The sequence below is a fragment of the Sceloporus undulatus genome, unplaced genomic scaffold (assembly GCF_019175285.1).
Source record: "Sceloporus undulatus isolate JIND9_A2432 ecotype Alabama unplaced genomic scaffold, SceUnd_v1.1 scaffold_23, whole genome shotgun sequence".
NCBI classification, from domain to species: domain Eukaryota; kingdom Metazoa; phylum Chordata; class Lepidosauria; order Squamata; family Phrynosomatidae; genus Sceloporus; species Sceloporus undulatus.
In genome coordinates this window covers 519,703-536,923 of record NW_024802945.1, presented here as the reverse complement: position 1 = coordinate 536,923, position 17,221 = coordinate 519,703, and the positions used below count along the sequence as shown (strand labels likewise).

General features: G+C 42.6%; 1 protein-coding gene across 3 annotated transcripts in view; it reads right to left on the bottom strand.

The window, feature by feature from the left end:
• The window catches only part of LOC121917538 (homeobox protein otx5), a 48,100-nt gene that overhangs the window by 17,359 nt on the left and 13,520 nt on the right, over positions 1 to 17,221 (bottom strand). Inside the window, exons 1-2 of one of the 3 annotated variants that reach the window (XM_042443582.1) lie at positions 7,365 to 7,475; positions 1,105 to 1,162 (exon numbers count right to left, since the gene is read on the bottom strand). The gene's annotated coding sequence lies outside the window, so the exon portion shown is untranslated. Of the gene's footprint in view, positions 1 to 1,104; positions 1,163 to 1,353; positions 1,500 to 7,364; positions 7,476 to 17,221 lie in introns of those variants that run through there. The other 2 variants (XM_042443583.1, XM_042443584.1) reach the window with 2 other exon arrangements.

Here is a 17,221-nt window from a genome sequence, read left to right as displayed (position 1 = left end):
TCGAATCAGATCAAAGCCAGCCTAGTTTAATATCATGTATGTACATGTACGTTTACCATGAAAAGAAGATGAGAAGTGAATTGAAACCCCTTTTCGTGGATTTTGAGAAACATCACAGTTTGGCTATAAATGTATGATGTTCCTTGCCACAGATGAGACAAAATGTCAGTATAATAGAAAGAGACTATGCGTTATACAGTACTTCTCTATAGACTTTTGGCAGGACATAGCAGAAGGTAGGTTAACGTAAAAGATTTCTATAGGGATCAAATATTTCCCAGGTTCATATCACCTTACCAAGAATAGTATACAGAACACGAAAAGGAACATAAGGCATGTAGATATGAAATGGTATGGACGATGAAAACTTTTTGTATAAAAGGAATTATTTCTTCATATCTAAATTATACCTTAAAAAACAATACCCACAACAATCCCATAACATTGTACTTCCCCCCCATCTTCGCATATTCATATAAGTGTTGCCCTTTGGGCAATTTCCCAAGCGTTATGCAGTCGTTCTGTAACCACCAAAACTACTTGGGTGCGCCATTAACTGAGAAGAGGGAAGGAAAGATCTGCTGGATCTGGAGCTGAGGATGAACCAAGACTTTTCCAAAAGACAGCCCAAAAAGTTGGCAAAATCATTCTTTTATAGGCTCAAAGCAGGGAAATTTCCAGGTTGCATGGAATTCTTCACCAAGGAGAATGCGGGAAATGCAGCTTTTTAGGGGGATAAAGACTTTACGGGATCAAAAGGATGATAGAAGACTCCTTTGTATGGTTAGAGTGCTCCTATACCAGCTCACTTCAGGTCCATAGATGGATGAATAGATAGATGGGTGGATAGATCGATGGATGGATACATGAATGGATGATAGATAGATAGATAGATAGATAGATAGATAGATAGATAGACAGACAGACAGACAGACAAATGATCTCTCCGCTTCTCTTTGGGTCTCATATGTATGTCCAACCATCATCTGCTACATGTCTATGTAGGTGCCATAGTTTCCCAATTTTTCACTCTCACACAAATGCACATTTTCATATATATATATATAATATATGTATATATAAGTTTTAAAAGGTCTTCCTTACCTTCTCCCTAGAGCAGTCCCAGTGCCCAGGCGTCCAGCTTGCGCGTCTCCGAATACCTCTGCAAGGAAGCATAACAAAGATTTGGTCTGAGGGATGGACCAAGGAGAAAAACCGAGGGCAGCTCCTTCCCAACCCCAGGAAACCACAAAAAATAACCCCAGCTAGAAAGAGCAAAATGTGTTAAAAGGATAACCCAGAAGTGATACAGTGGGAGATCCCTATAATCTGTAATAAAAAGAGAAGCTTAACCTGAATTGAAAAGAGATTTAGAGCTGGGTAAGAGATTCTGCTGCCCAGGACTTCTCTGGGCATTTAGATCCGAAGGTTTGGGATTTTCTCCTCTTAAGCCCTGGAGAAAGGGGGGGAGGGAGAGCCGTGGTGGTTGTTGGTGGCACCGACGGCGGCCGCTGTGGTGGGGGAGGGTGTCCTCTCAAATAACGTGGTGCGCCGTGCGCAGGGTCCATTCTCAAACCTGCTCCAAGGTCCTCACATGATTGGTATTATAGCAATACTCGGGTAGATTAATAAACTGGAGAGAGGAATGGCTTGTTTGCTGTGTGGACTTACTGGGCCTATGCGCACACATGCATGCTCACCTATGGGATAAAGAAACTATTTGCATTCATGGATCTCTGACAGGCCAATATCTAGGTGCACACAATGCACTTTCGGGGTTTACTGTGAAGTCATTGCATGTGTAACAGACAAAGGAGAAAGGCTTTTTGTTGTTGCGTGCCGACAAGTCGTTTCCGACTTATGGCAACCCAACTGTAGGGTTTTCTTGGCCCAGTTTGTTCAGAGGAGGTTTCTCTGAGGCTGAGAGAGTGCGATGTGCCCAAGGTGGGTTTCATGGCCAAGGTTTACCATAAAGTCATTGCATGTGTAACAGACGAAGGAGAAAGGCTTTACCTATTGCTTTGTAATTCTCCTCTAAGTATTGTTTTTTTGCATCTGCCCACCCAAAAACTGGCCTTTCCAAACTAGACCTTTATGTCGCAGTCAAAGACACAGCCGTGTTTGTGTCAGAGTACAAAGGGATCTTGTAGCATCTTTGAGACTGAAAGACATTTGCAGTGCATGTCCGATTGATATATGAAACTCCATCTATGAAATCAGATGTATTGGATGAAGACTGTAGACCAAGTCGACAAAAACTTCCTGATTACTTTTCAAAGCATTCCTTTTATGATGCTCCAACAAATATTTGGAGCAGAACGGCCCCACCAGCTACCAAGATGTGTTTGCCATTCCTATTAGAACCTTTATAGTCATGAAACGCAATGGCCAAATGCAAAGGGAGATGGAGGATTTCTCAACTTGCAGAGGTTGAGCAGAAAGAAGGGAAGATTGCATGCCAGTAGGTACCGCTTTTCAGGCAACTGTAAGCATTTTCTTGGCCCTCTAAAATTCAGATCTCTTGTGGAAGATGCCACACACTATGCATGCGTATGTGCCTTCAAGTCTCCTCTTGGCTCATGGGGACTCCATGAGTTTCATAGGGTTTTCTTAGGCAAGGAAGGGATCCCTAAAGGTGTTTTTACTAGTTGTATTCAATTAAAACAATAATGAATTGTCTGTATACAAATATTTCAAATTACCCCACTTTCCCATTTGAATCTGGTATTTCCTGGCAGTTACACATTTTGTTGTTGTGTGCCTTCAAGTCATTTCCAACCTTAAAGCAAACCTATCATTGGGGGTGGGGGACTGAAAGAGTGTATGGCTTTACCTGGTTGCACCATGATTCGAACCCTAGTCTCCAGTGAGAGTCCTAGTCCAATGCTCACACACTGTCAGCCATGAAAACAAATCCAAGCTGGCAAGCTGTTTAAGGATTCCCCGCATGCACCTCATTTTAAAAGGCTGCTCTGTATTTCCAGATGAACCTCATCCTGGGCAGCAATCAATACATTTTTTAAAAGTCTTTTTGCTTTGGCTTAAATTCTTGCCGGGAGTTTATTTCTCGTACTCTGAATGTTAATCAACCGAAGTAAAGCTACTGCTTCACTCCCAGCTTTGCCTTTGTCCTGTGGATCCTTACTAAAAGTCTTGCATTAACAACAACCTTGATCAGAGAATGTGCAGACACAAAAGGCAGGGTTTGTACAGCTGTGGGTCTTAATCTTTTCTGGGTCATGGATGCCTTGGAGAGTCTGATGACAGTTATGGACCCCATTCCCAGCCAAGTACACCTTAACACAATACTTAGCATAGGATTTATTGTGCTGCATTGGGAATTGATTTCTGAAGTTACACTTCAACAATATGTATGCAAAGGGATCTTGTAGCACCTTTGTGACTTCTTCTTAAAGGTGCTACAAGATTCCTTTGCACACATTTTCCAGATGAACACAGCTGTGTCTTTGAACTTTGCAAGATCTACAAGTGCTACAAGACGCGTTTGCATACTATTTTCCAGATCGAAACAGGTATGTCTTTACAAGTGCTACAAGATCCTCTTTGCACCCTGATTTTCCAGACCAACACTGCTAAGTCTTTGAACTTTACAAGATCTACAAGTGCTACAAGATCCCTTTGCATCCTCATTTTCCAGACCAACACCACTATGCCTTTGAACTTTAATATTCACTATCACTGGAACAATTCAGATTCATGAGAAAGAAATAATCCTGTGAAACGTATCCACGAACCTCCTAGATAAAGTCATTGAACCCCAGGTTAAGAACCTGTGGCCTAGAGCTTGGAAAGTTCCTTTCAAAAAGTAGTTCATTCTCATCAGACTTTATATATTCTGCAATGTAATTCATTGTCTTTATGCATTGCGATGTACGACGGATGCCTGAAGTCCATCCATAGGTTCCTTAAAGATTCTTGGACTCCAAGTTAAAAACCCCTTCTATACAGGAATTGCCTTCTAAATTGGGCCTTCTGTTCACAACAAGATTATCCTGTGTACAAACAGCTTCAATAAAATATTTCCACACAAACACACACACATCCACACACTAAACGATAGTCTTTCTTTACAAATGAACGCTACTGCCTTGTGCTTTGAGGAGGGAGGAAAAAACATTAAGGAGCATCTGTAGCAGCAAAATGAGAGGAGATTAAGGACATTTGCAACATGCCATTAATGAGGACGGAAGAGACCCAAAATTTTGCCGGAGCGCTCTTGGACATCTCTCCTGAAATTACTCTTTTAAGAAGCTTAGAAGACGGAAAGAAAACGTTGGATTCATTTCCCAACGTCTCCCTGGCCGAAATAGGATTCCTTCACTCTTCGCCCCTCCTGCATCATGTCAAATCCTTCGCTTTGCAGAAAGGAATTGGTTCGATAATTTATTTATTTTGGGGGTGGCAATTTTGCATCCAAGGCTGGCACAGTTAAAAAAGAAAAAGAAAAGAAAACCAGGAATGGTTACAGAAGCCCTTCTGGTTTGGGGCACAGCGATAATTGGGAAGAATGTATTGGTTTTCCCCTGCAAGATACAATGAACCCCTATTTTCCATTCCTCCAGCATTATAAAACCCAAAGACCTAGCATGCTCAAAGCGTGATACTCTTAAATTTGCATCACTTATTATTCTGTACAAATTTGCATGCTTTGGGATTCCCATTTTCTCCGTCTGGAAACTTCTCCTTGCTAATCCAGAGCCAGACTATTGATTTCGTTTTTAATAGTCTTTATTAAGTAATCTCAAATTATACAAAATTTAAAACTCTAAATTGGGCTGTCTTCAATTCATGATATCAGTTTCATTAACCCTGTTTGTGGCTTCCTTCCTGTATTTGCAAAGAATACGCATTGTAGCATCAGTGTCCCGTTATACATTGTTTGTATTTTTCTTCAAAGTACTATACATGGGCAAACGTATATAAATTTTATATGCTATTACTTTTAAAAGAAGCCCGATATTAGGTGCCTGCAACACAAAAAAGTCCTTGGCCCCAAGGAACCTACAATCTAAGGATAAGCGCAGCACTAACAGATGGCCGCAGTCATTGCAAGGGAAGGGGGAGGAGGAGAGGACAGACCGATTCAAGGATTGCAGCGTTATTAACATTGTGCCCAGCAGACCAGCTGGCCACATTAATTTTACCCTGGGTTTTGTTTTTCTTTACATAAGAAAAGGAATAAAGGGGGGGGGGGGGGGAAAGAAATTGAACCCTTCTTTTTCCAATTTGGAAACGCAACCTGTCATAGCTGCACCACCAGCACATGGTGTGCCAGGAATTTCATGCTGGTGTCTTGGGTGAAGTTGCTCCGTCGGACTGGATAAAGGTGTCACATAGGTCAGTAGCCTCCCTACCAGCAACCTGTCCACATTTGCTATGGATTATGCGTACCCAGAGTTTTGTCTATATATTGATTGCAAAAGGTCAGATGGATAGAGCGGCTTTTGGCATTGTGCTGAGACCAAGTGTTCATCTTGTTTAATTAAAAAGGCCAACCAAATGCCAAGAGGATATACCCTCCAACTATCTCCATTTGGCAAAGACAGGTGATTACTTCTCTGTTTTCCCACTTTTTCTGTTGCCTTTTAAATGTCCCGGTTTATCTTTTCTCCTCCTGCTCTGTCCTCAGCTAACTTCCATTGCTGCAAACTGAGTTCAAAATGCAAAATGCAGTCAATATAATCAGCAGAGCGGAGAGGAGAGGGGAATCTTGCCCTTCTCAATAGGCGCAGGCAAAAAGAAACTGCTCATGAGTAACTTTTGCTGCCTTGACCGCATTCTGATGTTGTTTGGCTACATGTGCCCCAAGGTACATCTACACTGGTACATCGCAACCTTCCACTTGGTGTAACATTCACAGCAACAGCATGGATTTTGAGGGGTTCATTTTAATGGTTTCATGGCTCAATGATTTCATAAGCTGGTGTGTGTGTATTTTGTAATAGAAAAGTCATGAATACTATAACAGTAACAAATAAATAATAAACTCTGTTCCTTCTCTTGCGAATTAATGTTCATTCCAGTATTGGAACTACAAACGTTTCTGCCATTTGCCAACAGAAGAGAACCTCTTCCTAACCCTTTTCAAAACCCATCAGGATTTTCCAAGTACAAGATGAATCAAGATCATTGCCATTACAGTCGTTTACGACTAGACATTCATGTCAATGGGAAACCTTTACCTTTTCCTTAATCATCTTGGGAGGTTTCCCTGCACAAACACCACCAAAATGAAGTGAAGCAGTCACGAAAACATGACAAGAAAACAGATGCTGTAAACCAGAATTTTGATTGTGATACAGCTAATATCAAGTAACATATAAAAGGCTTAAACACATCACAAAGCAAAACCACTTTTGAAAAGGGCTGTATACTTTGAAATATACAGAAAAGTTGGAAATCTGTTGGATGAATGTCAGCATCATTAGTTGCCCCCAGCTTTGCTTTGTAACTAGGTACAATTGAAGGGAATGTCTGTTTAATGCACTCTGCAATAAAGAGAAAGACATCCCAGATGTAGCATTTGAGTAGGGACTCAGATAAACATGAGCAGAACTTGACACATCTTTCAAACTCCTAGATACCTGAACTGAATTAAATGAGCACCAACATCACCTCCTCGGCTGGCATTTGGTGAGGAAACAAAATCCTTAACAGCAGATTCATGGCCATAAATGTAAATCTCAGAGTGAATTTGTTCATAAATATTCTCCCATTCTCAACAGCAACAGGTTCTTAGTTCTTAAGTTCATCCATTCATCCCCCTTCCCTTTGCAGGAGCCCAAAGGAAAACATGTCACTTAGTCCACCAAATTAAAGTGTCATTTAGCTTCTTGAATATTGTAATTTTGCTTCTTGAACATTAAAATATTATTCCCCAAGGTCTAATCAGTCCTCTTTCCCTGCCTTTATTACTAATAGCAAAAATAATGCCACTAATACTAATATTACTAATAGCGAAAATAATGACAATCTCCACCATTGACTTAGCAGCAGCTCTACCTTTTTCTTCCTTAATGAAGAGATAAAAGAGATTTCTCCAAATATTTTATATATATATATATATATATATATATATATATATATATATAATGCATATGCCAGGGGGAGGACATTCAAAAAATGGCCCTTCCAACCTCTGGACAGTACGTTTAATTAAGCTGATAAAGGCCGACCCAAGCTGCATTACAAGCGTAAGGACTTTAAATCATTAGATATAATTTTATCAAGGGAGCTAAACCCCTCTAAAGCTGGATCAGTTGCAAATAATCATATATCTCCTGTTAAGGGGAGGAAAAAAAGGAAGGTAGGAAAAGCCGGTCCACTAGACCTGAGTGGCTCACCTTGGCGTCGCGTGGTGCAGACCTCGGAGGGGGGCACGCTGGAGAGGCGAGCGGCAGAGGGGCAAAAGGTGGGAAGAAAAGGGGGAAAGAGAAAGAAGAGGTAGACACCACCCAAATGTGGAAGATTTAAGCAAGAAGGGCAGTGATGTCAGCTGTCATGGACTATATTTCAGGGACTAATCTGGGAAGGTGGGGGTGGCGGAGGAAAAGGGAGGGGGACGGGTCCATGTGGCCGAGGTGACTCTGGGCAAGATGTCCACCCTACTGGCACCGTCTCAGAGTAATCCACTCCTCCCAGCGTCGGTTGCAATTAGGTCTGATTGCCTCCCAGAGAGACTCGAGCATCCTTGGTCCTTGGTGGCAGGCCATGTGAGTGGCACCAGAGATCCAGGAACAGTGGTGTATCTCTTGGAGGAGATAGGGTCACCGGATTGAAAACCGGAGGAGGCTCCCTCAACCTTTCAGGTGGTATGAAATTAGAACTTCCAGCAGGTCTTGCTTATCATAGCAATGGCAATAGCGAGTACATTTCTATACCACTCATCAATGAACTGCTGCATATAGTAGTAGTATTTAGTATAGATCTTAATTTCGGCCCCTACCTCCTTCCAAGTTGGGCACCCTTGGTATATACAGCGGACCCTTGTTATCCGCTAAGTTTTGGTTCCAAGATCCCCCGTGGATAACAAAATCCGTGGATGCTCAAGTCTCATTAAATATAATGACGTAGCAAAATGGTGTCCCTTATCAAAAATGGAAAATCAAGGTTTGATATTTGAAATGTATACTTTTTTTAAAAAATATTTTCAAGCCGTGGATGCTTGAATCTGTGGATAAAAAAATCCGTGGATAAAAAGGGCCAGCTGTATTTTAACTTCAGTTTAAAAAGGAACCATCCCCAGGTGAAAGGCAAGAGTGTCATCTGGCCCCAAAGCACTGAGCCCCTTTTACTTTCTCATCCATCCAGTCTTTAGTCTGAGCACAAAGAGTTATGCCTGGTAGAATTTTGTAAGGCCTTTGGCATTGTTTTCCTTTGTTTTATGCCTTTACATTTTACCCTCGACTTATCCACAGATCATAACATATATGGATCACTCTAAAAGAAATAGGAGTGCTGGATTTATTTGTCCTGATGCATAACTTTTCCTTTGACCAAAGAGTCACTGCTTCAATGGAATATGGAGAAACAAAATGGTTTTCAACTGGCACAGGGGTCATACAAGGATGCATTTTTATCACTCAGTCTATTTCATAGAACCATAGAATCCTAAAATTGGAAGAGACCCCTAAGGGCTATCCGATCCAACCCTCTGACCTGCAGGAATACACAACCAAAGCGCTCTAAACAGATGGCCATCCAGTCTCGGTTTAAAACCTCCAAAGAAGGAGACTCCACCGCTCTCCATTCCACTGAGCAGCTTTTACTTAATGTAGATACAGAATTTATATGGAAAGTGGGATTAGACTTGGAGGAAAGAGGTGCGAAAACTGTAAAAACAAACACCAGTCATTTGAGATATGTAGATGAACTCATATTACCAGGAGAAGATAGCAAGGGTTTGGATGAAAGTGTAAAAGCAAGGTTAAAAAAACTAAAATAAGGACTAGGGAAAGATTTACATAACTTTACAACGGGTGATAAAGACATGAAAACTGTTGAAGGTGTTCTGTATCTCGCTCAGTCAAAAATCTAAAGACCATAGGAAAGGAGTCAAAAGAAGGCTAAGACTTGGAAAGACTTGGAAAGAACCAGATAAGGTCTTCAAATGTAACGTTACATTAATTCATGCCAACGTGAGGATCATCCATAACAGTTATTTCTGATATCTACAAATGGATGTGAAAGCTGGACAGTGAACAATGCTAAGAAGGGGGGAAATCAGCTCTTTTGAAATGTGGAGTAAAATTATATAGATGCAACGGACCACTAAAAAGAAATAGGCCCAGGAGCAAATGGGAATCAAAATTCTCACTAGAATCAAAATGGCTAAGCTGAGGCTATTGTACTTTGGACATATTGTGAAATGATGTGATTAACTGGAAAATTTATAATAAGGATTGGTAAAGTTGAAGACAACCAAGGCAAACCCTGGCTTTGCAAGGCCTGAATGTTGTGTGTCTTCAAGTCATTTCCAACTATGACCCTATCATGGGCTTTTCTTGGCAAGATTTGCTCAGAGGGGGTTTCCGTGGCCGAGGGAGGATTCAAACCCTGGTCTCGGGATCATAGCCCAACATTCAAACCACAACGCCTTGCAAGGTCTGAGCAAGGCTGTTAATAACAGGTTCTCTTGCAAGTCTCGCATTCAAAGGGCTGCCATAGTCAAAGCCATAACACCAGGAACAGGTATTTGCTGTTGTTTTCACTAGAATGGAACTTCTAGCACTTATGCAAGGGACTCTGGCTACCCTGGGAATCTGCAGACCCATGATATATAACTCCCTCCAAACAATAATTAAATGCTATCCAGCTGTCATCTAGTTCCATACATCAATAAACCCAACACTGCCAACTCTGGCTGGCAGAAGGACTAAAAGCCAAACTAGGTGCCCTTAGGAGTGCCATCAATGGGATGTTTCTTTCCCTAGCCTCATTTTAAGCATATTAGTCTATGGGGAGACCATGATAACCAAGGGTCTTATTAGGAAACATGGTGCGATGTAGCTCTAGACAAGCAGAACTGAGGTATCACAACAGAGAGGAGACGAATCCAAGCAGGCTGTATTGCCATGCTGGATGGGGATGATGGGAGATACAGGTCAACATGGCAGGAGGATTCTGGGTTGAGGAAGCCTGCTCTGTGCTGCTGTTGTGACTTCCTGAGTCATCAGACTGACCAAGATTGGCTTTCCGCTGTCAAATCAAGATCAGGATAGATAGATTTGTTCAGAGGGGTTTGTCTTTGCTTCCCTCTAAGGCTGAGAGAGTGTGACATGCCCAAAGTCAAGTTCCAATGTTTGGATAGGGATTTGAACCCTGGTCTCCCGAGTGGTAATCCACTCAAACCATGGCGGTTGTGAGATCACTTCTCATGACTAAATTATGCATGCAAACAGGTCCTTTAAAAAAACAAACAACCTGTCATTTTGTATGCAAATGAGGCATGAAGGAAGGGAATCAAGTCATTATTAACTCCAAGGTAATTAAAGGAATGAATTACATGGAAACCTCCAGATTTAACAAGATCCAACAAAAATCCTATTCCTTTGTAGGATCCATCTTACACAGCCTGCAGAATTAAATGTTAAAGCTTCGTTTGGAGGGTAGCGTTCTGGTCTCTTTGGCCACATGCTTCCAGGTTTTCCTCTGTGAAATGTTGGGGTGTATACAGGGCCTAAATGTCTTCAAGGCACCAGATCTGATCTGATTTGATCTGATCTTAGAAGCTAAGCCAGGTCAGCCCTGATTTGTGCTTGGATGGGGGACTGCCAATGGATATCTGGTGCTATAGCCTGTATTTCAGAGGAAGGAACTGGCAAAGCCACCTCTGGGGAGTCTTTGACTAAGAAACACCTTTGAAATTCATGGGGTTGCCTTAAGTCCATAGGCAACTTGAAGACACATGGAAACGCATGCAGCCCTGGAAGACACCAGATCAGGAATTCACGATTTAAGACTGTTTGCATTTCCTCACCTTTGTAATCATACAGCTATTCCAGGCGCCTCTCCTTAAACCAGTGCCTTGTCCAACATACCCTCAATAGCTGAATGCCCTTTGAAAATAGGGTTGCCATGTCGGTAGTGCCCTAGGCTCTGAGATTTCATGAACAGCTCCTTATGAAGTGACAAGATGCAGGTTAACAAGGCTGATGTACCAAAGGTGATGTCATTAAGCATGAACAATTGTGTACCTGCCATAGAGAGCATATGTATATGTGTGTATTGTGACTTCAAGTTGTTTCCAACTCATGCCAAACCTAAGACAACCCTATTTTCGTGGCAAGAGTTGTTCAGAGGAGGTTGGCCATGGCCTTGCCCTGGGATTGAGAGCACCAGTGGAGTTTCATGGCTGAGCAAGATCAAACACTGGCCACTAGAGTCCAATGCTCAAACCACTAGAGTCCAATGTTCAAACCACTATGCCACATTGGCCACATTGGGAGTCTGCCCTTCAAATAAAAAGCACCAAGTCTAACAAAGGTGGAAAATCTAATAACATTAAAGATCCACCAAACCTTTCTTGGCCATACCTTTCTTGACCATACGTTTATTGGTATATCACCACACCTTTATTGGCCAGCCACAATGCACAATACAGTATACCTCTTGCAATTTTTCAAAGCTCCACAGGCAACATATTAAAAACCATATAGGAGGGGGGAAATGGAAGATGTTAGTTATAGGCCTGCATTTTGCCATTTCTGTTCTCAGTTCAGATGTTACGGACAGTGCTCTTGCCTTTAAAATCCTCTTCTTCATCCCAAAGACTGGAGAAGAGGATCCAAGCAGCTCCGATAACCTAAGAACTGGGCACCCTATTTTAAAAATATCTGCGAAGTGGGGAGGCTTTCTCCCTTGGCCTATTTCATACCTGCAAGGAGTCGCTCGCTTGCGCATGTCTGGATGCGCCCCCCATCCTACCTCCTCCGAGCCCATTTCATAATTGGACACCCGCTCATGTTCTCCCCCTGAAGCTAATACACTTAAAATGAGGCCAGGGAAAGGAATATGCCGCGGAGGGTAATCCAGGAAGCGTTGAAAACAATGCACTTTTAATTAACATTAATTCCCCAACCAGGGCAAAACAAAGTGGCCAAGATCCGCGGGTCGGGGAGAGACGGGTTTGCAACAGGCTGGCAGGGGCAAAGGTGGTCCGCCGACCCTTTCAAGAGGCAGCCATGCAAGGAACTTTTTAATCACCCGAGGTTGGAAAAGAAGGGGGGGTTAAATTAATGAGTCAAAAGGAAATAAATAAAAGGCTCTTGTAATCCTCGGCCTAACGATGCCACGTGCTAGTTAATTACAAAGCAGCAGTCTGGAAATAACCAAGGTCTTTTCCTTGGCCTGCCCATGCACACACACATACTGGGCCCTGATAATTATAATACACAGGCGGATTAGGGTCACACTGTCAGGACAATTAATTTACCACCAGCCACCCCTCATTAGGGAAATGGCAGTGGGAGGAGGGGGCGGGAGGGGGACCCGGTAAGTATCCTTAATTGAAAATCCCAGCCCTGGAATAGAACAGGGTACGGATTAGGGAGGGACCGTATGGTGGAGGGAAAGCAAGCGCTCGGAGGATGTGCGCTGGCCATGGCGACTAGGCAAGAGGTTTCGGCGGTCACATCCACCGAACGAGAATGTGCCGAGATGATGGGTTCTCTTTGGACTTGGCTGTTGTTGGGTGCTTGCAAGTCCTTTCAGACTTAAGGCGACCCTAAAGCAAGACTCTGTTTGTGTGTGTTATGTGCCATCAAGTTGGTTCTGACTTATGGTGACTCTAAAGCAATACTCTGTGTGTGTGTTATGGGCCTTCAAGTTGTTTCCAACTTATGGCAACCCTAAAGCAAGACTCTGTTTATGTGTTATGTACCATCAAGTAGTTTCTGACTTATGGTGACTCTAAAGCAAAACTCACTCTGTGTGTGTGTGTGTGTGTGTGTGTGTGTGTGTGTGTGTGGTATGTGCCCTCAAGTTGTTTCCAACTTTTGGCAACCCTAAAGCAAAACTCGGTTTGTGTGTTATGTACCATAAAGTCGTTTCCGACTTATGAAGACCCTAAAGCAAAACTGTGTGTGTATGTGTATTATGTGCCTTCAATCACTTCTGACTGATGGGAACCCTATGGCAAACCTATCACAGGGTTTCCTTGGCAGGTTTCTTCAGAGTTGGTTTGCCATTGACATCCCCTGAGGCTGAGAAAGTGTGACTTGCCCAGGGTCACCCAGTGGGTTTCCATGGTTAGGCTGGGATTCAAACCCTAGTCTCCAGAGTCATAGTCCAGCGCTCAAACCACTACACCACACTGGATTCCCAGGCCTTTAGAAAAAGACATTTGACCGTTGCCTCTTTGATTTCCAAGGCAATTGAAATGTTCTCTAGGGTCCTTCACAATCTCTAGGTGGACAATTTCCACAATAGAAGGGTCATAATACAAAACCAGCAGAACAGCAAATAAATCTTAAAAACAGATGGATTGTTGATGCTTACTGAGATCATCAGAATTTAAAGAGCAGATTTTGTGCATCCTATTTAGATTTGACAAAGTGTCCTAATTTCATGTATCATTAGCTTTACGGCTCAGAATAGTTCAACTATTTAAACAAACACACAATCTGGAGCTGCCATTCGCAATTTTTAATGCACTGCAGCCCTTCCTGTATGGTTTCACATCACAAAGGCTGCTACCGCACTGCAGAATTAATGCAGTTTAGCCCCGCTTTAGTTGTCATGGCTCCATCCTATGGAACCCTGATATTTGTAATTTGTTGTGGCACCGGGGCACTCTGATAAAGAAGGGTAAATATCTTGCAAAACTACAGACCCCAGAATTCCATTGCATTGAACCATGGTAGTGAAAGCAGTATCAAACTGCATTAATTCTGTAGCATAGATGCATCCTTGTTGTTTTGGCTACAGGAAACAAAGCATTTGCAGCTCTTTAAAGGCTATTGTCTGCCTAGAGCATGAGCATGTCCATTGAAAGGAGTATCTAGAGAGCTCTTGTGACACCTTTGAGACTAACTGAAATAAAGAAGTTGGTAGCATGAGCATTGAAAGGGAAAAAGGGGGAACTTTAAAATGAAATCAACAGCATATTTCCTCTTTTCCATCCAGTATTTGATTCACCCATGGGACTCCTTGTCACTTAATACTATACAGGACCACTGTATTTGGTGGTGAACGTATGCACCCACCTGTTTGTATAGATCACAGTGAGGAAGTGCAACTGGTGTGTGCATCTTTTTTCTCTCCTTATGAGCTTTCAGTCATAGCTAATGCATGGTGTAGTGATCTGAGACTTGGACTATGACTCTGAGGACCCGGTTTCGAATCCTGGCTCAGGTGTGTAAAGCCATTGGGTGACTCTGGGCAAGTTACACTCTCTCAGCCTCAAGGCAAACCCCCTCTGAACAAAACCTGCCAAGAAAAAAATCCCATGATAGGTTTTCCTTAGGGTTGCCATAAGTTGGAAACGACTTGAAGGCACACAAGAATGAGCTTCCGAAGGCCGACTTGCCTTTCGATGTCAAAGGGGAATAAAACTGGAAGAGACCAAAAGTACACTTCTGGCATTGAAAAACTAGTCATTATTATTATGTAGAGGGATCTTGTAGAGACTAATGAAAAGAAAGAAGTTGGCAAGAAGTATCTTATTAAATATTTCTATATTTTTATTAAATGCTGAAACAGTGCAGAGTGGAGTTTGATTTGGTTAAGTGTCTTTCCATTCAAATGTGAATAAACAAAGGAATAGAGTATAATGCACACATGCACATGTGTGCCCTTTCTCTTCTCATAATGCTCATGCAGACTTCCAATAGGACAGTTCTCTCTCTTTCACACAAACACACACAAACAAACACACGCACAGAGAGGGAAGCTAGTAATCCTGGAATTACGGTAGCCCTGATCCCAAACACACATTTCAATTACCGCATGAAGCGGCAGTGAGGAACTGGCAGCCAGACTTGGACCTTAAGCCATCAGGTCCAAAGGTATTAAAAACTCAGATGAAAATGGATTTCCAGAAGGGCTTAATCCGACTCCCAATCTTCACAGCAACCGCACAACATGGAGATAGGCTGCCCACAATTATACACTTACAATTTAATTTGGCCAACAGGATTAGAGGGAAATTGGGAGAGGAAAAAACACTGAAAAGAAGGAAAACAAAGAGTATGTCTGGTGGGGAAGGTGGGCATGGGCAAAACAGGTATTAGGAAACACTTTGCCATTCTCTGCAAGGCTCGCTTGGCACATGCCCTCGATGGCAATGCAGAGCAAGAGAAACAAGAAATCCCTTTGTATCTTGATATTTGTCTAGCTAGAATGGTTTTATTGGACTATGACCCTGCAGACCAGGCTTCGAATCCTGGCTCAGCCATATAAACCCACTGTCACACTATCTCAACCTCAAAGGATGGCAACCGCAAACCCTCTTGGAAGACACTTGCCAAGAAAACCCCAGGATTTAGAGCCTTAGGGTTACCATAAGTCAGAAATGACTTGAAGGAACACAACAGTGTGTTACGTTTCCATAAGGCTCTTTTGGGTTTGAATCCCCACTTGGCCATGCAAATTCACTGGGTGAGTCACACTCTCTCAGCCTCAGAAGAAGGCCACAATGGCATGTTATAGCGGGCCACCATAAGTCAGAGGATTGCCATAGCAAATAAATGACTGGAAGGCACACAACAATGCTTAGCCTTTAAGTTTTTATAATACTCTTTTGGCTTGTTTTTCTCTGGTGTTGTGCTGTGAGCCTTGGACTATGACCCTGGAGACCAGGATTCAAATCCTGGCTTGGTCATGCAAACCCATGGAGTGACCATGGGCAAGTCACACTCTCTCAGCCTCAGAGGATGTCGATGGCAATTCCCCCCGTAGAAAAACGTGCCAAGAAAACCTCGTGATAGGGTTGTGTTAGGGTTGCCATAAGTCGGAAATGACTTTAAGGCATACAACAACAACAACAACAACAACAACAACAACAAACATACTTTGGTGGTTCTAAGACAATAGGAATGCCACTCCGGGAAAGGTGGCACATCTCACACACACCCCTTGCCACCCTTTATCACTACAGTTTACTCGCCTTGATTATTAATTAGAATCGATACAGTCAGTGGGGAAATTGAAGTGGGTTAATTCTAAGGACAAACAGGGATGCCCCTCGCACCCAGCACCCACCCCAGGGACCCAATTAACACCTCCTACCCCACCCAGCCTCCAGGAAAACAGATAACACAAAGAAAACATCCCTGAGGACAAGTAGCCATTTCAAAGGACATCTCAGTCCTTTGGTGAAGCTGGGTTTGTTTAGCCCAGACTCGATAAGAAATAGGGGCATCTTCACTTTTCGCAGTAAGCGATAGACATCTGCAGGGCTCATGGCCAAGGAGGAATCTGACCCATTATCCCCAGAAGAAGGAACTCATCTTCTCAACTTGGCTCCCATTCATGGAAAGGACTACGCTGGGAATTGAGAAAGTCTGATGGGTATGAGCTTAGTCACTTGTTAGGAACAAGGTACAACTACCGTTGTTCTTGTGCCACTGGGAAATACAGGGAAATGCTCCCTGTTGCCCCCAAGGGGCCAATTCAGATACTGCACTTTGGAAATTTGGATTAAAAATCAGAAGACTTACCAGTTGCAGCATAAAGGCACCACACATATAACTTCTTCCTCCCTCTATCATTGCTCACACCTGTTCCTGTTCCAGTAAATGTAATGAATTACAGCCATGGTAGTTTCAGGCAAAGTAATTAACTGCATTCCTCAATGCAAAAAGTAACTAACTGACAAAGCACAAGAATGAGTTACTTCCTATCTCCATTCAGAGGACCACCACTCTACATCCAAAGTTAAGGGCAAAGAAATGTAAGTTTGTTAGAAAGGCAATGGTACTTTTATAATCTCCTCATATTGTCATTTCCAGTTTCATGCGCCACCATGTGTCACAGACTTGAGTTTTGGATCATCAATGATTAGGATTTTGTCTAAGAATCTTGGACAAATCTTGGATTGTCATCAGACAATGTGACATGTTCCAAGTAGTGTTGACTTTTGTAGTTGTCATTCAGTTATCCTATCTATGGTGATTTCATTCAGGTGCCTTGACAGTCCATTTGGAATGGCTCCCAGAGCACCTATCACTACTAGAACCATCACTGTATTGTATTATTAATA